Below are 25,485 nucleotides of genomic sequence, written 5' to 3'. Positions count from 1 at the left end.
GAAAATAATAAATTAATAATAATGTTATTGAAAAGTCTCGATAAAGGCACCTATCCTTAAGCAGCCGTTAGTATGGGCAGCCAATGCCGTAGAATTACAGTTACACTTCCTCTGATGAAACGACCAGTGCCTACGGTCGAGAAACGCGTTAGATTGAACGGCTTTGGAGTGATCCACGGATATACACCATCTCTCTGCTATTTGGAGACGAACGGATATCACCGACAGCCCTAATCCGCCCTAAACCGCCACAGATATTTCCATCTCCTACATCCCAGCCTAAGGATTACCCAGCTGCGCTGTCGGAGGAGCATCCAGGCAGCGCAGCACAGAACGGCTTGTGGATTGGAAACGGCGGAGGTCCGGTGAACATCCGGCCGGTCGGACGGCTATAGCATTCACTGGCACGGGTGAGATTGCTACGAGTGAGACAGCTACTGCATTCACTGGCACGGGTGAGATTGCTACGAGTGAGACGACTACTGCATTCACTGGCACGGGTGAGATTGCTACGAGTGAGACGGGGTTTTATTTATTTATACATTATCCCGTCATTTTAGCCACCCACACCTATGGCCTCACTAGGCTAGGGGCTATTTGAGCCATTCGGGACTTTGTTTTAGTATTTTATTTATTCATATTAATCATCTTAAATACGGGACTGTAATTCTACGGCATTGGCTGCCCATACTAACGGCTGCTTAAGGATAGGTGCCTTTATCGAGACTTTTCAATAACATTGGTCAAAAGGACGGGACTGGTTTCTATTCATTTGCTCAAACATTTAGCATTCACATCAGCAGCCGTACGAGGTTAAGAGCTAATGAGCCGTACGAGACTTTTGGATACATATATAACGGCTAACCACTACCAGTTTAAATCGTTATTGGAAGAACTCTGAGTTTTTATTTTATATGCAATTTTATGATATCCTACAGGCAATACATCTTCCATGTGTATACTCCATTGATTTTTGATACATTTTGTTTGTGCACAATTTATTAATTATTAATTAAGGCTGGCCTGCCAGTGTTCTTCAGGATTCTATATATTTGTATCCATTATTGGTTTTCTGGAATACTAACCATATATGAGTAATTAACTAGATGGTTATATATTTCATGATTGTGTTATTTTATTCATTTTAATATTATTTTCAATATCCTATTGTGGTCACTCTAAGGAATATATTTATAATTAATTTATTTGGTATTAACTACAATTAAATAATATTTAATAAAAACAAAAATAAGAAAATAAAAATAATTAATCCAAATAATTTTTGATTGGCTCTTCCTTTTGCGCACGTTTTGGTTCTTTTTTCTTGTTTTTATAAAATCACTGAATCAAATCTAACTACATCAGAGAAGGCCAGGTACCCTACAGCATAACAGGGGGTTTGAAATTTTGACTTGTCTACTTAAAGATCACCAAAATCTGATAACAAGGTCAATTACGTCCCTGGTTGGGATTGAATCACCAACCTTTTGGTTAGTAGCCGGACACACTAACCGATTGCGCCACAGAGACACTTTGCAAAAAGTACATACTGACAAAGTCTAATAAGCATACATCTAGAACGTTTCCTAGAAAAACTTTAAAAAGTCAATAATCTGGAGAGTTTTTGTAAGATGTTTCTTCCATCAACCAATGAAGAAACACATTGGTACTTTCCCATGATGAGTGAGTGCTTCAGGATCTCTTGCACTTACATGTGCAGCAGAGTACTGCAATGGAAGCATGCTGGGCCCATAACCCAGAGGTAGGCAGATTGAAACTATCCTTTGCTATATGCATTTTTTTTGTTAATTTAAGTAATCAAAACTGGGATTGATATTTTTGCTCTTTTATTTTTACTTGAAGTACAATAACTTTTACCATTTTAATTTGTTTGAATAGTATATTGACAGTATAGTTTTCTTTAAAAAATCCACTTAATTTTCTTTACCCTATTATTAAAAGGGTAATTGACAAAAACAAACTACATTGTCACCAGAAGAGCAATACAAAATGTACAAGTGATATATTAAAATCATCTTTCCAGCTTGAATTTCAATGATGCATTGGGGCAACGATTTTGTGAGAAACATCTAACATCTTCACCCTTAAATAAAGGTTTTCTTAATTCCTTACCTGTGTGCTAATTAGATATCACCTTGTTTTCACATTAAACAAACTTCCACATGAGAAAGCAGCAAGGATGCAGTGGCGTTAATGTTTCCTGGTGTCAACCTGTATTATTTCAGTAGAAATTGAAATGAGGATGCATCTTGCTGCCTTTCCAATGAAGCAAGTTTAATTTAGTAATAGGTGAAAAACCATCCCTACAAAGGTGTTAATCAGAGACTTGGCTTTGTGGACACTTTTCAGAGAACAAATTTGTTAGCATAAAAATAAAGCCAGAAAATGAAGAGCTGTTTAATCACTCAATTGGATTTTTTTTGCCAGCATATTTCTTTTTCTCTGCAACCCACTGCTAAATTGTGCTTCCTAGCTGTTTTTATAAAATCACTGAATCAAATCTAACTCTGATTACATCAGAGAAGGCCAGGTACCCTACACCATAACAGGGGGTTTGAAATTTTGACTTGTCTACTTAAAGATCACCAAAATCTGATAACAAGGTCAATTACGTCCCTGGGTGGGATTGAACCACCAACCTTTTGGTTAGTAGCCAGATACACTAACCGATTGCGCCACAGAGACACTTTGTAAAAAGTACATACTGACAAAGGCTAATAAGCATACATCTAGAACGTTTCCTAGAAAAACTTTAAAAAGTCAATAATCTGGAGAGTTTTTGTAAAATGTTTCTTCCATCAACCAACGAAGAAACACATTGGTACTTTCCCATGATGACTGAGTGCTTCAGGATCTCTTGCACTTACATGTGCAGCAGAGTACTGCAATGGAAGCATGCTGGGCCCATAACCCAGAGGTAGGCAGATTGAAACTATCCTTTGCTGTATGCATTTTTTTTTGTTAATTTAAGTAATCAAAACTGGGATTGATATTTTTGCTCTTTTATTTTTACTTAAAGTACAATAACTTTTACCATTTTAATTTGTTTTAATAGTATATTGACAGTATAGTTTTCTTTAAAAAATCCACTTAATTTTCTTTACCCTATTATTAAAAGGGTAATTGACAAAAACAAACTACATTGTCACCAGAAGAGCAATACAAAATGTACAAGTGATATATTAAAATCATCTTTCCAGCTTGAATTTCAATGATGCATTGGGGCAACGGTTTTGTGAGAAACATCTTCACCCTTAAATAAAGATTTTCTTAATTCCTTACCTGTGTGCTAATTAGATATCACCTTGTTTTCACATTAAACAGACTTCTACATGAGAAAGCAGCAAGGATGCAGTGGCGTTAATGTTTCCTGGTGTCAACCTGTATTATTTCAGTAGACATTGAAATGAGGATGCATCTTGCTGCCTTTCCAATGAAGCAAGTTTAATTTAGTAATAGGTGAAAAACCATCCCTACAAAGGTGTTAATCAGAGACTTGGCTTTGTGGACACTTTTCAGAGAACAAATTTGTTAGCATAAAAATAAAGCCAGAAAATGAAGAGCTGTTTAATCACTCAATTGGATTTTTTTTTGCCAGCATATTTCTTTTTCTCTGCAACCCACTGCTAAATTGTGCTTCCTAGTTGTTTTTATAAAATCAATGAATCAAATCTAACTCTGATTACATCAGAGAAGGCCAGGTACCCTACACCATAACAGGGGGTTTGAAATTTTGACTTGTCTACTTAAAGATCACCAAAATCTGATAACAAGGTCAATTACGTCCCTGGTTGGGATTGAACCACCAACCTTTTGGTTAGTAGCCGGACACACTAGCTGATTGCGCCACAGAGACTCTTTGCAAAAAGTACATACTGACAAAGGCTAATAAGCATACATCTAGACCGTTTCCTAGAAAAACTTTAAAAAGTCAATAATCTGGAGAGTTTTTGTAAGATGTTGCTTCCATCAACCAACGAAGAAACACATTGGTACTTTCCCATGATGACTGAGTGCTTCAGGATCTCTTGCACTTACATGTGCAGCAGAGTACTGCAATGGAAGCATGCTGGGCCCATAACCCAGAGGTAGGCAGATTGAAACTATCCTTTGCTATATGCATTTTTTTTTGTTAATTTTAGTAATCAAAACTGGGATTGATATTTTTGCTCTTTTATTTTTACTTAAAGTACAATAACTTTTACCATTTTAATTTGTTTTAATAGTATATTGACAGTATAGTTTTCTTTAAAAAAGCCACTTAATTTTCTTTACCCTATTATTAAAAGGGTAATTGACAAAAACAAACTACATTGTCACCAGAAGAGCAATACAAAATGTACAAGTGATATATTAAAATCATCTTTCCAGCTTGAATTTCAATGATGCATTGGGGCAACGATTTTGTGAGAAACATTTTCACCCTTAAATAAAGATTTTCTTAATTCCTTACCTGTGTGATAATTAGATATCACCTTGTTTTCACATTAAACAGACTTCCACATGAGAAAGCAGCAAGGATGCAGTGGCGTTAATGTTTCCTGGTGTCAACCTGTATTATTTCAGTAGACATTGAAATGAGGATGCATCTTGCTGCCTTTCCAATGAAGCAAGTTTAATTTAGTAATAGGTTAAAAACCATCCTTACAAAGGTGTTAATCAGAGACTTGGCTTTGTGGACACTTTTCAGAGAACAAATTTGTTAGCATAAAAATAAAGCCAGAAAATTAAGAGCTGTTTAATCACTCAATTGGATTTTTTTTGCCAGCATATTTCTTTTTCTCTGCAACCCACTGCTAAATTGTGCTTCCTAGCTGTTTTTATAAAATCACTGAATCAAATCTAACTCTGATTACATCAGAGAAGGCCAGGTACCCTACACCAGAACAGGGGGATTTGAAATTTTGACTTGTCTACTTAAAGATCACCAAAATCTGATAACAAGGTCAAATACATCCCTGGGTGGGATTGAACCACCAACCTTTTGGTTAATAGCCGTGCACACTAACTGATTGCGCCACAAAGACACTTTGCAAAAGTACATACGGACAAAGGCTAATAAGCATTCATCTAAAACGTTTCCTAGAAAAACTTTAAAAAGTCAATAATCTGGAGAGTTTTTGTAAAATGTTTCTTCCATCAACCAACGAAGAAACACATTGGTACTTTCCCATGATGAGTGAGTGCTTCAGGATCTCTTGCACTTACATGTGCAGCAGAGTACAGCAATGGAAGCATGCTGGGCCCATAACCCAGCGGTAGGCAGATTGAAACTATCCTTTGCTATATGCATTTTTTTTGTTCATTTAAGTAATCAAAACTGGGATTGATATTTTTGCTCTTTTATTTTTACTTAAAGTACAATAACTTTTACCATTTTAATTTGTTTTAATAGTATATTGACAGTATTGTTTTCTTTCAAAAATCCACTTAATTTTCTTTACCCTATTATTAAAATGGTAATTGACAAAAACAAACTACATTGTCACCAGAAGAGCAATACAAAATGTACAAGTGATATATTAAAATCATCTTTCCAGCTTGAATTTCAATGATGCATTGGGGCAACGATTTTGTGAGCAACATCTTCACCCTTAAATAAAGATTTTCTTAATTCCTTACCTGTGTGCTAATTAGATATCACCTTGTTTTCACATTAAACAGACTTCCACATGAGAAAGCAGCAAGGATACAGTGGCGTTAATGTTTCCTGGTGTCAACCTGTATTATTTCAGTAGACATTGAATTGAGGATGCATCTTGCTGCCTTTCCAATGAAGCAAGTTTAATTTAGTAATAGGTGAAAAACCATCCCTACAAAGGTGTTAATCAGAGACTTGGCTTTGTGGACACTTTTCAAAGAACAAATTTGTTAGCATAAAAATAAAGCCAGAAAATGAAGAGCTGTTTAATCACTCAATTGGATTTTTTTTGCCAGCATATTTCTTTTTCTCTGCAACCCACTGCTAAATTGTGCTTCCTAGCTGTTTTTATAAAATCACTGAGTCAAATCTAACTACATCAGAGAAGGCCAGGTACCCTACAGCATAACAGGGGGTTTGAAATTTTGACTTGTCTACTTAAAGATCACCAAAATCTGATAACAAGGTCAATTACGTCCCTGGTTGGGATTGAACCACCAACCTTTTGGTTAGTAGCCGGACACACTAACCGATTGCGCCACAGAGACACTTTGCAAAAAGTACATACTGACAAAGTCTAATAAGCATACATCTAGAACGTTTCCTAGAAAAACTTTAAAAAGTCAATAATCTGGAGTGTTTTTGTAAGAAGTTTCTTCCATCAACCAATGAAGAAACACATTGGTACTTTCCCATGATGAGTGAGTGCTTCAGGATCTCTTGCACTTACATGTGCAGCAGAGTACTGCAATGGAAGCATGCTGGGCCCATAACCCAGAGGTAGGCAGATTGAAACTATCCTTTGCTATATGCATTTTTTTTGTTCATTTAAGTAATCAAAACTGGGATTGATATTTTTGCTCTTTTATTTTTACTTAAAGTACAATAACTTTTACCATTTTAATTTGTTTTAATAGTATATTGACAGTATTGTTTTCTTTCAAAAATCCACTTAATTTTCTTTACCCTATTATTAAAATGGTAATTGACAAAAACAAACTACATTGTCACCAGAAGAGCAATACAAAATGTACAAGTGATATATTAAAATCATCTTTCCAGCTTGAATTTCAATGATGCATTGGGGCAACGATTTTGTGAGCAACATCTTCACCCTTAAATAAAGATTTTCTTAATTCCTTACCTGTGTGCTAATTAGATATCACCTTGTTTTCACATTAAACAGACTTCCACATGAGAAAGCAGCAAGGATACAGTGGCGTTAATGTTTCCTGGTGTCAACCTGTATTATTTCAGTAGACATTGAATTGAGGATGCATCTTGCTGCCTTTCCAATGAAGCAAGTTTAATTTAGTAATAGGTGAAAAACCATCCCTACAAAGGTGTTAATCAGAGACTTGGCTTTGTGGACACTTTTCAAAGAACAAATTTGTTAGCATAAAAATAAAGCCAGAAAATGAAGAGCTGTTTAATCACTCAATTGGATTTTTTTTGCCAGCATATTTCTTTTTCTCTGCAACCCACTGCTAAATTGTGCTTCCTAGCTGTTTTTATAAAATCACTGAGTCAAATCTAACTACATCAGAGAAGGCCAGGTACCCTACAGCATAACAGGGGGTTTGAAATTTTGACTTGTCTACTTAAAGATCACCAAAATCTGATAACAAGGTCAATTACGTCCCTGGTTGGGATTGAACCACCAACCTTTTGGTTAGTAGCCGGACACACTAACCGATTGCGCCACAGAGACACTTTGCAAAAAGTACATACTGACAAAGTCTAATAAGCATACATCTAGAACGTTTCCTAGAAAAACTTTAAAAAGTCAATAATCTGGAGAGTTTTTGTAAGATGTTTCTTCCATCAACCAATGAAGAAACACATTGGTACTTTCCCATGATGAGTGAGTGCTTCAGGATCTCTTGCACTTACATGTGCAGCAGAGTACTGCAATGGAAGCATGCTGGGCCCATAACCCAGAGGTAGGCAGATTGAAACTATCCTTTGCTATATGCATTTTTTTTGTTAATTTAAGTAATCAAAACTGGGATTGATATTTTTGCTCTTTTATTTTTACTTGAAGTACAATAACTTTTACCATTTTAATTTGTTTGAATAGTATATTGACAGTATAGTTTTCTTTAAAAAATCCACTTAATTTTCTTTACCCTATTATTAAAAGGGTAATTGACAAAAACAAACTACATTGTCACCAGAAGAGCAATACAAAATGTACAAGTGATATATTAAAATCATCTTTCCAGCTTGAATTTCAATGATGCATTGGGGCAACGATTTTGTGAGAAACATCTTCACCCTTAAATAAAGGTTTTCTTAATTCCTTACCTGTGTGCTAATTAGATATCACCTTGTTTTCACATTAAACAAACTTCCACATGAGAAAGCAGCAAGGATGCAGTGGCGTTAATGTTTCCTGGTGTCAACCTGTATTATTTCAGTAGAAATTGAAATGAGGATGCATCTTGCTGCCTTTCCAATGAAGCAAGTTTAATTTAGTAATAGGTGAAAAACCATCCCTACAAAGGTGTTAATCAGAGACTTGGCTTTGTGGACACTTTTCAGAGAACAAATTTGTTAGCATAAAAATAAAGCCAGAAAATGAAGAGCTGTTTAATCACTGAATTGGATTTTTTTTGCCAGCATATTTCTTTTTCTCTGCAACCCACTGCTAAATTGTGCTTCCTAGCTGTTTTTATAAAATCACTGAATCAAATCTAACTCTGATTACATCAGAGAAGGCCAGGTACCCTACACCATAACAGGGGGTTTGAAATTTTGACTTGTCTACTTAAAGATCACCAAAATCTGATAACAAGGTCAATTACGTCCCTGGGTGAGATTGAACCACCAACCTTTTGGTTAGTAGCCAGACACACTAACCGATTGCGCCACAGAGACACTTTGTAAAAAGTACATACTGACAAAGGCTAATAAGCATACATCTAGAACGTTTCCTAGAAAAACTTTAAAAAGTCAATAATCTGGAGAGTTTTTGTAAGATGTTTCTTCCATCAACCAACGAAGAAACACATTGGTACTTTCCCATGATGACTGAGTGCTTCAGGATCTCTTGCACTTACATGTGCAGCAGAGTACTGCAATGGAAGCATGCTGGGCCCATAACCCAGAGGTAGGCAGATTGAAACTATCCTTTGCTATATGCATTTTTTTTTGTTAATTTAAGTAATCAAAACTGGGATTGATATTTTTGCTCTTTTATTTTTACTTAAAGTACAATAACTTTTACCATTTTAATTTGTTTTAATAGTATATTGACAGTATAGTTTTCTTTAAAAAATCCACTTAATTTTCTTTACCCTATTATTAAAAGGGTAATTGACAAAAACAAACTACATTGTCACCAGAAGAGCAATACAAAATGTACAAGTGATATATTAAAATCATCTTTCCAGCTTGAATTTCAATGATGCATTGGGGCAACGATTTTGTGAGAAACATCTTCACCCTTAAATAAAGATTTTCTTAATTCCTTACCTGTGTGCTAATTAGATATCACCTTGTTTTCACATTAAACAAACTTCTACATGAGAAAGCAGCAAGGATGCAGTGGCGTTAATGTTTCCTGGTGTCAACCTGTATTATTTCAGTAGACATTGAAATGAGGATGCATCTTGCTGCCTTTCCAATGAAGCAAGTTTAATTTAGTAATAGGTGAAAAACCATCCCTACAAAGGTGTTAATCAGAGACTTGGCTTTGTGGACACTTTTCAGAGAACAAATTTGTTAGCATAAAAATAAAGCCAGAAAATGAAGAGCTGTTTAATCACTCAATTGGATTTTTTTTTGCCAGCATATTTCTTTTTCTCTGCAACCCACTGCTAAATTGTGCTTCCTAGTTGTTTTTATAAAATCAATGAATCAAATCTAACTCTGATTACATCAGAGAAGGCCAGGTACCCTACACCATAATAGGGGGTTTGAAATTTTGACTTGTCTACTTAAGATCACCAAAATCTGATAACAACGTCAATTACGTCCCTGGTTGGGATTGAACCACCAACCTTTTGGTTAGTAGCCAGACACACTAGCTGATTGCGCCACAAAGACTCTTTGCAAAAAGTACATACTGACAAAGGCTAATAAGCATACATCTAGAACGTTTCCTAGAAAAACTTTAAAAAGTCAATAATCTGGAGAGTTTTTGTAAGATGTTTCTTCCATCAACCAACGAAGAAACACATTGGTACTTTCCCATGATGACTGAGTGCTTCAGGATCTCTTGCACTTACATGTGCAGCAGAGTACTGCAATGGAAGCATGCTGGGCCCATAACCCAGAGGTAGGCAGATTGAAACTATCCTTTGCTATATGCATTTTTTTTTGTTAATTTAAGTAATCAAAACTGGGATTGATATTTTTGCTCTTTTATTTTTACTTAAAGTACAATAACTTTTACCATTTTAATTTGTTTTAATAGTATATTGACAGTATAGTTTTCTTTAAAAAATCCACTTAATTTTCTTTACCCTATTATTAAAAGGGTAATTGACAAAAACAAACTACATTGTCACCAGAAGAGCAATACAAAATGTTCAAGTGATATATTAAAATCATCTTTCCAGCTTGAATTTCAATGATGCATTGGGGCAACGATTTTGTGAGAAACATCTTCACCCTTAAATAAAGATTTTCTTAATTCCTTACCTGTGTGCTAATTAGATATCACCTTGTTTTCACATTAAACAGACTTCTACATGAGAAAGCAGCAAGGATGCAGTGGCGTTAATGTTTCCTGGTGTCAACCTGTATTATTTCAGTAGACATTGAAATGAGGATGCATCTTGCTGCCTTTCCAATGAAGCAAGTTTAATTTAGTAATAGGTGAAAAACCATCCCTACAAAAGTGTTAATCAGAGACTTGGCTTTGTGGACACTTTTCAGAGAACAAATTTGTTAGCATAAAAATAAAGCCAGAAAATGAAGAGCTGTTTAATCACTCAATTGGATTTTTTTTTGCCAGCATATTTCTTTTTCTCTGCAACCCACTGCTAAATTGTGCTTCCTAGCTGTTTTTATAAAATCAATGAATCAAATCTAACTCTGATTACATCAGAGAAGGCCAGGTACCCTACACCATAACAGGGGGTTTGAAATTTTGACTTGTCTACTTAAAGATCACCAAAATCTGATAACAAGGTCAATTACGTCCCTGGGTTGGATTGAACCACCAACCTTTTGGTTAGTAGCCGGACACACTAGCTGATTGCGCCACAGAGACTCTTTGCAAAAAGTACATACTGACAAAGGCTAATAAGCATACATCTAGAACGTTTCCTAGAAAAACTTTAAAAAGTCAATAATCTGGAGAGTTTTTGTAAGATGTTTCTTCCATCAACCAACGAAGAAACACATTGGTACTTTCCCATGATGACTGAGTGCTTCAGGATCTCTTGCACTTACATGTGCAGCAGAGTACTGCAATGGAAGCATGCTGGGCCCATAACCCAGAGGTAGGCAGATTGAAACTATCCTTTGCTATATACATTTTTTTGGTTAATTTAAGTAATCAAAACTGGGATTGATATTTTTGCTCTTTTATTTTTTCTTAAAGTACAATAACTTTTACCATTTTAATTTGTTTTAATAGTATAATGACAGTATAGTTTTCTTTAAAAAATCCACTTAATTTTCTTTACCCTATTATTAAAAGGGTAATTGACAAAAACAAACTACATTGTCACCAGAAGAGCAATACAAAATGTACAAGTGATATATTAAAATCATCTTTCCAGCTTGAATTTCAATGATGCATTGGGGCAACGATTTTGTGAGAAACATCTTCACCCTTAAATAAAGATTTTCTTAATTCCTTACCTGTGTGCTAATTAGATATCACCTTGTTTTCACATTAAACAGTCTTCTACATGAGAAAGCAGCAAGGATGCAGTGGCGTTAATGTTTCCTGGTGTCAACCTGTATTATTTCAGTAGACATTGAAATGAGGATGCATCTTGCTGCCTTTCCAATGAAGCAAGTTTAATTTAGTAATAGGTGAAAAACCATCCCTACAAAGGTGTTAATCAGAGACTTGGCTTTGTGGACACTTTTCATAGAACAAATTTGTTAGCATAAAAATAAAGCCAGAAATGAAGAGCTGTTTAATCACTCAATTGGATTTTTTTTGCCAGCATATTTCTTTTTCTCTGCAACCCACTGCTAAATTGTGCTTCCTAGCTGTTTTTATAAAATCAATGAATCAAATCTAACTACATCAGAGAAGGCCAGGTACCCTACACCATAACAGGGGGTTTGAAATTTTGACTTGTCTACTTAAAGATCACCAAAATCTGATAACAAGGTCAATTACGTCCCTGGGTGGGATTGAACCACCAACCTTTTGGTTAGTAGCCGGACACACTAACCGATTGCGCCACAGAGACACTTTGCAAAAAGTACGTACTGACAAAGGCTAATAAGCATACATCTAGAACGTTTCCTAGAAAAACTTTAAAAAGTCAATAATCTGGAGAGTTTTTGTAAGATGTTTCTTCCATCAACCAACGAAGAAACACATTGGTACTTTCCCATGATGACTGAGTGCTTCAGGATCTCTTGCACTTACATGTGCAGCAGAGTACTGCAATGGAAGCATGCTGGGCCCATAGCCCAGAGGTAGGCAGATTGAAACTATCCTTTGCTATATGCATTTTTTTTTTGTTAATTTAAGTAATCAAAACTGGGATTGATATTTTTGCTCTTTTATTTTTACTTAAAGTACAATAACTTTTACCATTTTAATTTGTTTTAATAGTATATTGACAGTATAGTTTTCTTTAAAAAATCCACTTAATTTTCTTTACCCTATTATTAAAAGGGTAATTGACAAAAACAAACTACATTGTCACCAGAAGAGCAATACAAAATGTTCAAGTGATATATTAAAATCATCTTTCCAGCTTGAATTTCAATGATGCATTGGGGCAACGATTTTGTGAGAAACATCTTCACCCTTAAATAAAGATTTTCTTAATTCCTTACCTGTGTGCTAATTAGATATCACCTTGTTTTCACATTAAACAGACTTCTACATGAGAAAGCAGCAAGGATGCAGTGGCGTTAATGTTTCCTGGTGTCAACCTGTATTATTTCAGTAGACATTGAAATGAGGATGCATCTTGCTGCCTTTCCAATGAAGCAAGTTTAATTTAGTAATAGGTGAAAAACCATCCCTACAAAGGTGTTAATCAGAGACTTGGCTTTGTGGACACTTTTCAGAGAACAAATTTGTTAGCATAAAAATAAAGCCAGAAAATGAAGAGCTGTTTAATCACTCAATTGGATTTTTTTTTGCCAGCATATTTCTTTTTCTCTGCAACCCACTGCTAAATTGTGCTTCCTAGCTGTTTTTATAAAATCAATGAATCAAATCTAACTCTGATTACATCAGAGAAGGCCAGGTACCCTACACCATAACAGGGGGTTTGAAATTTTGACTTGTCTACTTAAAGATCACCAAAATCTGATAACAAGGTCAATTACGTCCCTGGGTTGGATTGAACCACCAACCTTTTGGTTAGTAGCCAGACACACTAACCGATTGCGCCACAGAGACACTTTGCAAAAGATACATACTGACAAAGGCTAATAAGCATACATCTAGAACGTTTCCTAGAAAAACTTTAAAAAGTCAATAATCTGGAGAGTTTTTGTAAGATGTTTCTTCCATCAACCAACGAAGAAACACATTGGTACTTTCCCATGATGACTGAGTGCTTCAGGATCTCTTGCACTTACATGTGCAGCAGAGTACTGCAATGGAAGCATGCTGGGCCCATAACCTAGAGGTAGGCAGATTGAAACTATCCTTTGCTATATACATTTTTTTGGTTAATTTAAGTAATCAAAACTGGGATTGATATTTTTGCTCTTTTATTTTTTCTTAAAGTACAATAACTTTTACCATTTTAATTTGTTTTAATAGTATATTGACAGTATAGTTTTCTTTAAAAAATCCACTTAATTTTCTTTACCCTATTATTAAAAGGGTAATTGACAAAAACAAACTACATTGTCACCAGAAGAGCAATACAAAATGTACAAGTGATATATTAAAATCATCTTTCCAGCTTGAATTTCAATGATGCATTGGGGCAACGATTTTGTGAGAAACATCTTCACCCTTAAATAAAGATTTTCTTAATTCCTTACCTGTGTGCTAATTAGATATCACCTTGTTTTCACATTAAACAGACTTCTACATGAGAAAGCAGCAAGGATGCAGTGGCGTTAATGTTTCCTGGTGTCAACCTGTATTATTTCAGTAGACATTGAAATGAGGATGCATCTTGCTGCCTTTCCAATGAAGCAAGTTTAATTTAGTAATAGGTGAAAAACCATCCCTACAAAGGTGTTAATCAGAGACTTGGCTTTGTGGACACTTTTCATAGAACAAATTTGTTAGCATAAAAATAAAGCCAGAAATGAAGAGCTGTTTAATCACTCAATTGGATTTTTTTTGCCAGCATATTTCTTTTTCTCTGCAACCCACTGCTAAATTGTGCTTCCTAGCTGTTTTTATTAAATCACTGAATCAAATCTAACTCTGATTACATCAGAGAAGGCCAGGTACCCTACACCATAACAGGGGGTTTGAAATTTTGACTTGTCTACTTAAAGATCACCAAAATCTGATAACAAGGTCAATTACGTCCCTGGGTGGGATTGAACCACCAACCTTTTGGTTAGTAGCCGGACACACTAACCGATTGCGCCACAGAGACACTTTGCGAAAAGTACGTACTGACAAAGGCTAATAAGCATACATCTAGAACGTTTCCTAGAAAAACTTTAAAAAGTCAATAATCTGGAGAGTTTTTGTAAGATGTTTCTTCCATCAACCAACGAAGAAACACATTGGTACTTTCCCATGATGACTGAGTGCTTCAGGATCTCTTGCACTTACATGTGCAGCAGATTACTGCAATGGAAGCATGCTGGGCCCATAACCCAGAGGTAGGCAGATTGAAACTATCCTTTGCTATATGCATTTTTTTTGTTAATTTAAGTAATCAAAACTGGGATTGATATTTTTGCTCTTTTATTTTTACTTAAAGTACAATAACTTTTACCATTTTAATTTGTTTTAATAGTATATTGACAGTATAGTTTTCTTTAAAAAATCCACTTAATTTTCTTTACCCTATTATTAAAAGGGTAATTGACAAAAACAAACTACATTGTCACCAGAAGAGCAATACAAAATGTACAAGTGATATATTAAAATCATCTTTCCAGCTTGAATTTCAATGATGCATTGGGGCAACGATTTTGTGAGAAACATCTTCACCCTTAAATAAAGATTTTCTTAATTCCTTACCTGTGTGCTAATTAGATATCACCTTGTTTTCACATTAAACAGACTTCTACATGAGAAAGCAGCAAGGATGCAGTGGCGTTAATGTTTCCTGGTGTCAACCTGTATTATTTCAGTAGACATTGAAATGAGCATGCATCTTGCTGCCTTTCCAATGAAGCAAGTTTAATTTAGTAATAGGTGAAAAACCATCCCTACAAAGGTGTTAATCAGAGACTTGGCTTTGTGGACACTTTTCAGAGAACAAATTTGTTAGCATAAAAATAAAGCCAGAAAATGAAGAGCTGTTTAATCACTCAATTGGATTTTTTTTGCCAGCATATTTCTTTTTCTCTGCAACCCACTGCTAAATTGTGCTTCCTAGCTGTTTTTATAAAATCAATGAATCAAATCTAACTCTGATTACATCAGAGAAGGCCAGGTACCCTACACCATAACAGGGGGTTTGAAATTTTGACTTGTCTACTTAAAGATCACCAAAATCTGATAACAAGGTCAATTACGTCCCTGGGTGGGATTGAACCACCAACCTTTTGGTTAGTAGCCGGACACACTAACCGATTGCGCCACAGAGACACTTTGCAAAAAGTACATACTGACAAAGGCTAATAAGCATACATCTAGAACGTTTCCTAGAAAAACTTTAAAAAGTCAATAATCTGGAGAGTTTTTGTAAGATGTTTCTTCCATCAACCAACAAAGAAACACATTGGTACTTTCCCATGATGACTGAGTGCTTCAGGATCTCTTGCACTTACATGTGCAGCAGAGTACTGCAATGGAAGCATGCTGGGCCCATAACCCAGAAGTAGGCAGATTGAAACTATCCTTTGCTATATGCATTTTTTTTTGTTAATTTAAGTAATCAAAACTGGGATTGATATTTTTGCTCTTTTATTTTTACTTAAAGTACAATAACTTTTACCATTTTAATTTGTTTTAATAGTATATTGAAAGTATTATTTTCTTTAAAAAATCCACTTAATTTTCTTTACCCTATTATTAAAATGGTAATTGACAAAAACAAACTACATTGTCACCAGAAGAGCAATACAAAATGTACAAGTGATATATTAAAATCATCTTTCCAGCTTGAATTTCAATGATGCATTGGGGCAACGATTTTGTGAGAAACATCTTCACCCTTAAATAAAGATTTTCTTAATTCCTTACCTGTGTGCTAATTAGATATCACCTTGTTTTCACATTAAACAGACTTCCACATGAGAAAGCAGCAAGGATGCAGTGGCGTTAATGTTTCCTGGTGTCAACCTGTATTATTTCAGTAGATATTGAAATGAGGATGCATCTTGCTGCCTTTCCAATGAAGCAAGTTTAATTTAGTAATAGGTGAAAAACCATCCTTACAAAGGTGTTAATCAGAGACTTGGCTTTGTGGACACTTTTCAGAGAACAAATTTGTTAGCATAAAAATAAAGCCAGAAAATGAAGAGCTGTTTAATCACTCAATTGGATTTTTTTGCCAGCATATTTCTTTTTCTCTGCAACCCACTGCTAAATTGTGCTCCCTAGCTGTTTTTATAAAATCACTTAATCAAATCTAACTCTGATTACATCAGAGAAGGCCAGGTACCCTACACCATAAGAGGGGGTTTGAAATTTTGACTTGTCTACTTAAAGATCACCAAAATCTGGTAACAAGGTCAATTACGTCCCTGGGTGGGATTGAACCACCAACCTTTTGGTTAATAGCCATACACACTAACTGATTGCGCCACAGAGAACTTTGCAAAAGTACATACTGACAAAGGCTAATAAGCATTCATCTAAAACGTTTCCTAGAAAAACTTTAAAAAGTCAATAATCTGGAGAGTTTTTGTAAGATGTTTCTTCCATCAACCAACGAAGAAACACATTGGTACTTTCCCATGATGAGTGAGTGCTTCAGGATCTATTGCACTTACATGTGCAGCAGAGTACAGCAATGGAATCATGCTGGGCACATAACCCAGAGGTAGGCAGATTGAAACTATCCTCTGCTATATGCATTTTTTTTTGTTAATTAAAGTAATCCAAAACTGGGATTGATATTTTGGCTCTTTTATTTTTACTTAAAGTACAATAACTTTTACCATTTTAATTTGTTTTAATAGTATATTGACAGTATTGTTTTCTTTCAAAAATCCACTTAATTTTCTTTACCCTATTATTAAAATGGTAATTGACAAAAACAAACTACATTGTCACCAGAAGAGCAATACAAAATGTACAAGTGATATATTAAAATCATCTTTCCAGCTTGAATTTCAATGATGCATTGGGGCAACGATTTTGTGAGAAACATCTTCACCCTTAAATAAAGATTTTCTTAATTCCTTACCTGTGTGCTAATTAGATATCACCTTGTTTTCACATTAAACAGACTTCCACATGAGAAAGCAGCAAGGATACAGTGGCGTTAATGTTTCCTGGTGTCAACCTGTATTATTTCAGTAGACATTGAAATGAGGATGCATCTTGCTGCCTTTCCAATAAAGCAAGTTTAATTTAGTAATAGGTGAAAAACCATCCTTACAAAGGTGTTAATCAGAGACTTGGCTTTGTGGACACTTTTCAGAGAACAAATTTGTTAGCATAAAAATAAAGCCAGAAAATGAAGAGCTGTTTAATCACTCAATTGGATTTTTTTGCCAGCATATTTCTTTTTCTCTGCAACCCACTGCTAAATTGTGCTCCCTAGCTGTTTTTATAAAATCACTTAATCAAATCTAACTCTGATTACATCAGAGAAGGCCAGGTACCCTACACCATAAGAGGGGGTTTGAAATTTTGACTTGTCTACTTAAAGATCACCAAAATCTGATAACAAGGTCAATTACGTCCCTGGGTGGGATTGAACCACCAACCTTTTGGTTAATAGCCATACACACTAACTGATTGCGCCACAGAGACACTTTGCAAAAGTACATACTGACAAAGGCTAATAAGCATTCATCTAAAACGTTTCCTAGAAAAACTTTAAAAGGTCAATAATCTGGAGAGTTTTTGTAAGATGTTTCTTCCATCAACCAACGAAGAAACACATTGGTACTTTCCCATGATGAGTGAGTGCTTCAGGATCTATTGCACTTACATGTGCAGCAGAGTACAGCAATGGAATCATGCTGGGCACATAACCCAGAGGTAGGCAGATTGAAACTATCCTCTGCTATATGCATTTTTTTTTGTTAATTAAAGTAATCCAAAACTGGGATTGATATTTTGGCTCTTTTATTTTTACTTAAAGTACAATAACTTTTACCATTTTAATTTGTTTTAATAGTATATTGACAGCATTGTTTTCTTTCAAAAATCCACTTAATTTTCTTTACCCTATTATTAAAATGGTAATTGACAAAAACAAACTACATTGTCACCAGAAGAGCAATACAAAATGTACAAGTGATATATTAAAATCATCTTTCCAGCTTGAATTTCAATGATGCATTGGGGCAACGATTTTGTGAGAAACATCTTCACCCTTAAATAAAGATTTTCTTAATTCCTTACCTGTGTGCTAATTAGATATCACCTTGTTTTCACATTAAACAGACTTCCACATGAGAAAGCAGCAAGGATACAGTGGCGTTAATGTTTCCTGGTGTCAACCTGTATTATTTCAGTAGACATTGAAATGAGGATGCATCTTGCTGCCTTTCCAATGAAGCAAGTTTAATTTAGTAATAGGTGAAAAACCATCCCTACAAAGGTGTTAATCAGAGACTTGGCTTTGTGGACACTTTTCAAAGAACAAATTTGTTAGCATAAAAATAAAGCCAGAAAATGAAGAGCTGTTTAATCACTCAATTGGATTTTTTTTTGCCAGCATATTTCTTTTTCTCTGCAACCCACTGCTAAATTGTGCTTCCTAGCTGTTTTTATAAAATCACTGAGTCAAATCTAACTACATCAGAGAAGGCCAGGTACCCTACAGCATAACAGGGGGTTTGAAATTTTGACTTGTCTACTTAAAGATCACCAAAATCTGATAACAAGGTCAATTACTTCCCTGGGTGGGATTGAACCACCAACCTTTTGGTTAGTAACCAGACACACTAACCGATTGCGCCACAGAGACACTTTGTAAAAAGTACGTACTGACAAAGGCTAATAAGCATACATCTAGAACGTTTCCTAGAAAAACTTTAAAAAGTCAATAATCTGGAGAGTTTTTGTAAGATGTTTCTTCCATCAACCAACGAAGAAACACATTGGTACTTTCCTATGATGAGTGAGTGCTTCAGGATCTCTTGCACTTACATGTGCAGCAGAGTACTGCAATGGAAGCATGCTGGGCCCATAACCCAGAGGTAGGCAGATTGAAACTATCCTTTGCTATATGCATTTTTTTTGTTAATTTAAGTAATCAAAACTGGGATTGATATTTTTGCTCTTTTATTTTTACTTAAAGTACAATAACTTTTACCATTTTAATTTGTTTTAATAGTATATTGACAGTATAGTTTTCTTTAAAAAATCCACTTAATTTTCTTTACCCTATTATTAAAAGGGTAATTGACAAAAACAAACTACATTGTCACCAGAAGAGCAATACAAAATGTACAAGTGATATATTAAAATCATCTTTCCAGCTTGAATTTCAATGATGCATTGGGGCAACGATTTTGTGAGAAACATCTTCACCCTTAAATAAAGATTTTCTTAATTCCTTACCTGTGTGCTAATTAGATATCACCTTGTTTTCACATTAAACAGACTTCCACATGAGAAAGCAGCAAGGATGCATTGGCGTTAATGTTTCCTGGTGTCAACCTGTATTATTTCAGTAGACATTGAAATGAGGATGCATCTTGCTGCCTTTCCAATGAAGCAAGTTTAATTTAGTAATAGGTGAAAAACCATCCTTACAAAGGTGTTCATCAGAGACTTGGCTTTGTGGACACTTTTCAGAGAACAAATTTGTTAGCATAAAAATAAAGCCAGAAAATGAAGAGCTGTTTAATCACTCAATTGGATTTTTTTGCCAGCATATTTCTTTTTCTCTGCAACCCACTGCTAAATTGTGCTTCCTAGCTGTTTTTATAAAATCACTGAATCAAAACTAACTCTGATTACATCAGAGAAGGCCAGGTACCCTACACCATAAGAGGGGATTTGAAATTTTGACTTGTCTACTTAAAGATCACCAAAATCTGATAACAAGGTCAATTACGTCCCTGGGTGGGATTGAACCACCAACCTTTTGGTTTATAGCCGTACACACTAACTGATTGCACCACAGAGACACTTTGCAAAAGTACATACTGACAAAGGCTAATAAGCATTCATCTAAAACGTTTCCTAGAAAATCTTTAAAAAGTCAATAATCTGGAGAGTTTTTGTAAGATGTTTCTTCCATCAACCAACGAAGAAACACATTGGTACTTTCCCATGATGAGTGAGTGCTTCAGGATCTCTTGCACTTACATGTGCAGCAGAGTACTGCAATGGAAGCATGCTGGGCCCATAACCCAGAGGTAGGCAGATGGAAACTATCCTTTGCTATATGCATTTTTTTTGTTAATTTAAGTAATCAAAACTGGGATTGATATTTTTGCTCTTTTATTTTTACTTAAAGTACAATAACTTTTACCATTTTAATTTGTTTTAATAGTATATTGACAGTATAGTTTTCTTTAAAAAATCCACTTAATTTTCTTTACCCTATTATTAAAAGGGTAATTGACAAAAACAAACTACATTGTCACCAGAAGAGCAATACAAAATGTACAAGTGATATATTAAAATCATCTTTCCAGCTTGAATTTCAATGATGCATTGGGGCAACGATTTTGTGAGAAACATCTTCACCCTTAAATAAAGATTTTCTTAATTCCTTACCTGTGTGCTAATTAGATATCACCTTGTTTTCACATTAAACAGACTTCTACATGAGAAAGCAGCAAGGATGCAGTGGCGTTAATGTTTCCTGGTGTCAACCTGTATTATTTCAGTAGACATTGAAATGAGGATGCATCTTACTGCCTTTCCAATGAAGCAAGTTTAATTTAGTAATAGGTGAAAAACCATCCCTACAAAGGTGTTAATCAGAGACTTGGCTTTGTGGACACTTTTCAGAGAACAAATTTGTTAGCATAAAAATAAAGCCAGAAAATGAAGAGCTGTTTAATCACTCAATTGGATTTTTTTTGCCAGCATATTTCTTTTTCTCTGCAACCCACTGCTAAATTGTGCTTCCTAGCTGTTTTTATAAAATCACTGAATCAAATCTAACTCTGATTACATCAGAGAAGGCCAGGTACCCTACACCATAAGAGGGGGTTTGAAATTTTGACTTGTCTACTTAAAGATCACCAAAATCTGATAACAAGTTCAATTACGTCCCTGGGTGGGATTGAACCACCAACCTTTTGGTTAGTAGCCGGACACACTAACCGATTGCGCCACAGAGACACTTTGCAAAAAGTATATACTGACAAAGGCTAATAAGCATACATCTAGAACGTTTCCTAGAAAAACTTTAAAAAGTCAATAATCTGGAGAGTTTTTGTAAGATGTTTCTTCCATCAACCAACGAAGAAACACATTGGTACTTTCCCATGATGAGTGAGTGCTTCAGGATCTCTTGCACTTACATGTGCAATGGAAGCATGTTGGGCCCATAACCCAGAGGTAGGCAGATGGAAACTATCCTTTGCTATATGCATTTTTTTTGTTAATTTAAGTAATCAAAACTGGGATTGATATTTTTGCTCTTTTATTTTTACTTAAAGTACAATAACTTTTACCATTTTAATTTGTTTTAATAGTATATTGACAGTATAGTTTTCTTTAAAAAATCCACTTAATTTTCTTTACCCTATTATTAAAAGGGTAATTGACAAAAACAAACTACATTGTCACCAGAAGAGCAATACAAAATGTACAAGTGATATATTAAAATCATCTTTCCAGCTTGAATTTCAATGATGCATTGGGGCAACGATTTTGTGAGAAACATCTTCACCCTTAAATAAAGATTTTCTTAATTCCTTACCTGTGTGCTAATTAGATATCACCTTGTTTTCACATTAAACAGACTTCTACATGAGAAAGCAGCAAGGATGCAGTGGCGTTAATGTTTCCTGGTGTCAACCTGTATTATTTCAGTAGACATTGAAATGAGGATGCATCTTACTGCCTTTCCAATGAAGCAAGTTTAATTTAGTAATAGGTGAAAAACCATCCCTACAAAGGTGTTAATCAGAGACTTGGCTTTGTGGACACTTTTCAGAGAACAAATTTGTTAGCATAAAAATAAAGCCAGAAAATGAAGAGCTGTTTAATCACTCAATTGGATTTTTTTTGCCAGCATATTTCTTTTTCTCTGCAACCCACTGCTAAATTGTGCTTCCTAGCTGTTTTTATAAAATCACTGAATCAAATCTAACTCTGATTACATCAGAGAAGGCCAGGTACCCTACACCATAAGAGGGGGTTTGAAATTTTGACTTGTCTACTTAAAGATCACCAAAATCTGATAACAAGTTCAATTACGTCCCTGGGTGGGATTGAACCACCAACCTTTTGGTTAGTAGCCGGACACACTAACCGATTGCGCCACAGAGACACTTTGCAAAAAGTATATACTGACAAAGGCTAATAAGCATACATCTAGAACGTTTCCTAGAAAAACTTTAAAAAGTCAATAATCTGGAGAGTTTTTGTAAGATGTTTCTTCCATCAACCAACGAAGAAACACATTGGTACTTTCCCATGATGAGTGAGTGCTTCAGGATCTCTTGCACTTACATGTGCATCTGAGTACTGCAATGGAAGCATGCTGGGCCCATAACCCAGAGGTAGGCAGATTGAAACTATCCTTTGCTATATGCATTTTTTTTTTGTTAATTTAAGTAATCAAAACTGGGATTGATATTTTTCCTCTTTTATTTTTACTTAAAGTACAATAACTTTTACCATTTTAATTTGTTTTAATAGTATATTGACAGAATAGTTTTCTTTAAAAAATCCACTTAATTTTCTTTACCCTATTATTAAAAGGGTAATTGACAAAAACACCAGAAGAGCAATACAAAATGTACAAGTGATATATTAAAATCATCTTTCCAGCTTGAATTTCAATGATGCATTGGGGCAACGATTTTGTGAGAAACATCTTCACCCTTAAATAAAGATTTTCTTAATTCCTTACCTGTGTGCTAATTAGATATCACCTTGTTTTCACATTAAACAGACTTCTACATGAGAAAGCAGCAAGGATGCAGTGGCGTTAATGTTTCCTGGTGTCAACCTGTATTATTTCAGTAGACATTGAAATGAGGATGCATCTTGCTGCCTTTCCAATGAAGCAAGTTTAATTTAGTTATAGGTGAAAAACCATCCCTACAAAGGTGTTAATCAGAGACTTGGCTTTGTGGACACTTTTTAGAGAACAAATTTGTTAGCATAAAAATAAAGGCAGAAAATGAAGAGCTGTTTAATCACTCAATTGGATTTTTCTGCCAGCATATTTTTTTTCTCTGCAACCCATTGCTAAATTGTGCTTCCTAGCTGTTTTTTATAAAATCACTGAATCAAATCTAACTCTGATTACATCAGAGAAGGCCAGGTACCCTACACCATAAGAGGGGGTTTGAAATTTTGACTTGTCTACTTAAATATCACCAAAACCCGATCACAAGGTCAATTATGTCCCTGGGTGGGATTGAACCACCAACCTTTTGGTTAGTAGCCAGACACACTAACCGATTGCGCCACAGAGACACTTTGCAAAAAGTACATACTGACAAAGGCTAATAAGCATTCATCTAGAACGTTTCCTAGAAAAACTTTAAAAAGTCAATAATCTGGAGAGTTTTTGTAAGAATTTTCTTAAATCAACCAACGAAGAAACACATTGGTACTTTCCCATGATGAGTGAGTGCTTCAGGATCTCTTGCACTTACATGTGCATCTGAGTACTGCAATGGAAGCATGCTGGGCCCATTACCCAGAGGTAGGCAGATTGAAACTATCCTCTGCTATATGCATTTTTTTTGTTAATTAAAGTAATCCAAAACTGGGATTGATATGTTAGCTATTTTATGTTAACTTAAAGTACAATAACTTTTACCATTTTAATTTGTTTTAATAGTATATTGACAGTATTGTTTTCTTTCAAAAATCCACTTAATTTTCTTTACCCTATTATTAAAATGGTAATTGACAAAAACAAACTACATTGTCACCAGAAGAGCAATACAAAATGTACAAGTGATATATTAAAATCATCTTTCCAGCTTGAATTTCAATGATGCATTGGGGCAACGATTTTGTGAGAAACATCTTCACCCTTAAATAAAGATTTTCTTAATTCCTTACCTGTGTGCTAATTAGATATCACCTTGTTTTCACATTAAACAGACTTCCACATGAGAAAGCAGCAAGGATGCATTGGCGTTAATGTTTCCTGGTGTCAACCTGTATTATTTCAGTAGACATTGAAATGAGGATGCATCTTGCTGCCTTTCCAATGAAGCAAGTTTAATTTAGTAATAGGTGAAAAACCATCCTTACAAAGGTGTTCATCAGAGACTTGGCTTTGTGGACACTTTTCAGAGAACAAATTTGTTAGCATAAAAATAAAGCCAGAAAATGAAGAGCTGTTTAATCACTCAATTGGATTTTTTTGCCAGCATATTTCTTTTTCTCTGCAACCCACTGCTAAATTGTGCTTCCTAGCTGTTTTTATAAAATCTAACTCTGATTACATCAGAGAAGGCCAGGTACCCTACACCATAAGAGGGGATTTGAAATTTTGACTTGTCTACTTAAAGATCACCAAAATCTGATCACAAGGTCAATTACGTCCCTGGGTGGGATTGAACCACCAACCTTTTGGTTTATAGCCGTACACACTAACTGATTGCACCACAGAGACACTTTGCGAAAGCACATACTGACAAAGGCTAATAAGCATTCATCTAAAACGTTTCCTAGAAAAACTTTAAAAAGTCAATAATCTGGAGAGTTTTTGTAAGATGTTTCTTCCATCCACCAACGAAGAAACACATTGGTACTTTCCCATGATGACTGAGTGCTTCAGGATCTCTTGCACTTACATGTGCAGCAGAGTACTGCAATGGAAGCATGCTGGGCCCATAACCCAGAGGTAGGCAGATTAAAACTATCCTCTGCTATATGCATTTTTTTTGTTAATTAAAGTAATCCAAAACTGGGATTGATATTTTTGCTCTTTTATTTTTCATTAAAGTACAATAACTTTTACCATTTTAATTTGTTTTAATAGTATATTGAAAGTATTGTTTTCTTTTAAAAATCCACTTAATTTTCTTTACCCTATTATTAAAATGGTAATTGACAAAAACAAACTACATTGTCACCAGAAGAGCAATACAAAATGTACAAGTGATATATTAAAATCATCTTTCCAGCTTGAATTTCAATGATGCATTGGGGCAACGATTTTGTGAGAAACATCTTCACCCTTAAATAAAGATTTTCTTAATTCCTTACCTGTGTGCTAATTAGATATCACCTTGTT

At 35.0% G+C, this 25,485-nt stretch overlaps 7 non-coding genes across 7 annotated transcripts; all 7 read right to left on the bottom strand.

The window, feature by feature from the left end:
* Positions 1-2,632: 2,632 nt before the first annotated feature.
* TRNAS-ACU (transfer RNA serine (anticodon ACU)) lies at positions 2,633-2,706 on the bottom strand. The gene has a single exon. It is a non-coding gene; the product is annotated as a tRNA-Ser (tRNA).
* Positions 2,707-11,971: 9,265 nt separating this feature from the next.
* Positions 11,972-12,045, bottom strand: TRNAS-ACU (transfer RNA serine (anticodon ACU)). Its single transcript has one exon. It is a non-coding gene; the product is annotated as a tRNA-Ser (tRNA).
* A 2,266-nt stretch (positions 12,046-14,311) lies between these two features.
* Positions 14,312-14,385, bottom strand: TRNAS-ACU (transfer RNA serine (anticodon ACU)). Its single transcript has one exon. It is a non-coding gene; the product is annotated as a tRNA-Ser (tRNA).
* Positions 14,386-15,480: 1,095 nt separating this feature from the next.
* Positions 15,481-15,554, bottom strand: TRNAS-ACU (transfer RNA serine (anticodon ACU)). Its single transcript has one exon. It is a non-coding gene; the product is annotated as a tRNA-Ser (tRNA).
* Positions 15,555-21,318: 5,764 nt separating this feature from the next.
* TRNAS-ACU (transfer RNA serine (anticodon ACU)) lies at positions 21,319-21,392 on the bottom strand. The gene has a single exon. It is a non-coding gene; the product is annotated as a tRNA-Ser (tRNA).
* A 1,082-nt stretch (positions 21,393-22,474) lies between these two features.
* TRNAS-ACU (transfer RNA serine (anticodon ACU)) lies at positions 22,475-22,548 on the bottom strand. Its single transcript has one exon. It is a non-coding gene; the product is annotated as a tRNA-Ser (tRNA).
* A 1,083-nt stretch (positions 22,549-23,631) lies between these two features.
* Positions 23,632-23,705, bottom strand: TRNAS-ACU (transfer RNA serine (anticodon ACU)). The gene has a single exon. It is a non-coding gene; the product is annotated as a tRNA-Ser (tRNA).
* Between the last annotated feature and the right edge of the window lie 1,780 nt (positions 23,706-25,485).

Source organism: Pseudophryne corroboree, chromosome 8, assembly GCF_028390025.1.
Source record: "Pseudophryne corroboree isolate aPseCor3 chromosome 8, aPseCor3.hap2, whole genome shotgun sequence".
NCBI classification, from domain to species: Eukaryota; Metazoa; Chordata; class Amphibia; order Anura; family Myobatrachidae; genus Pseudophryne; species Pseudophryne corroboree.
The sequence above is the reverse complement of the archived record's forward strand: the minus strand, read 5'-3'. Positions and strand labels throughout refer to the sequence as shown.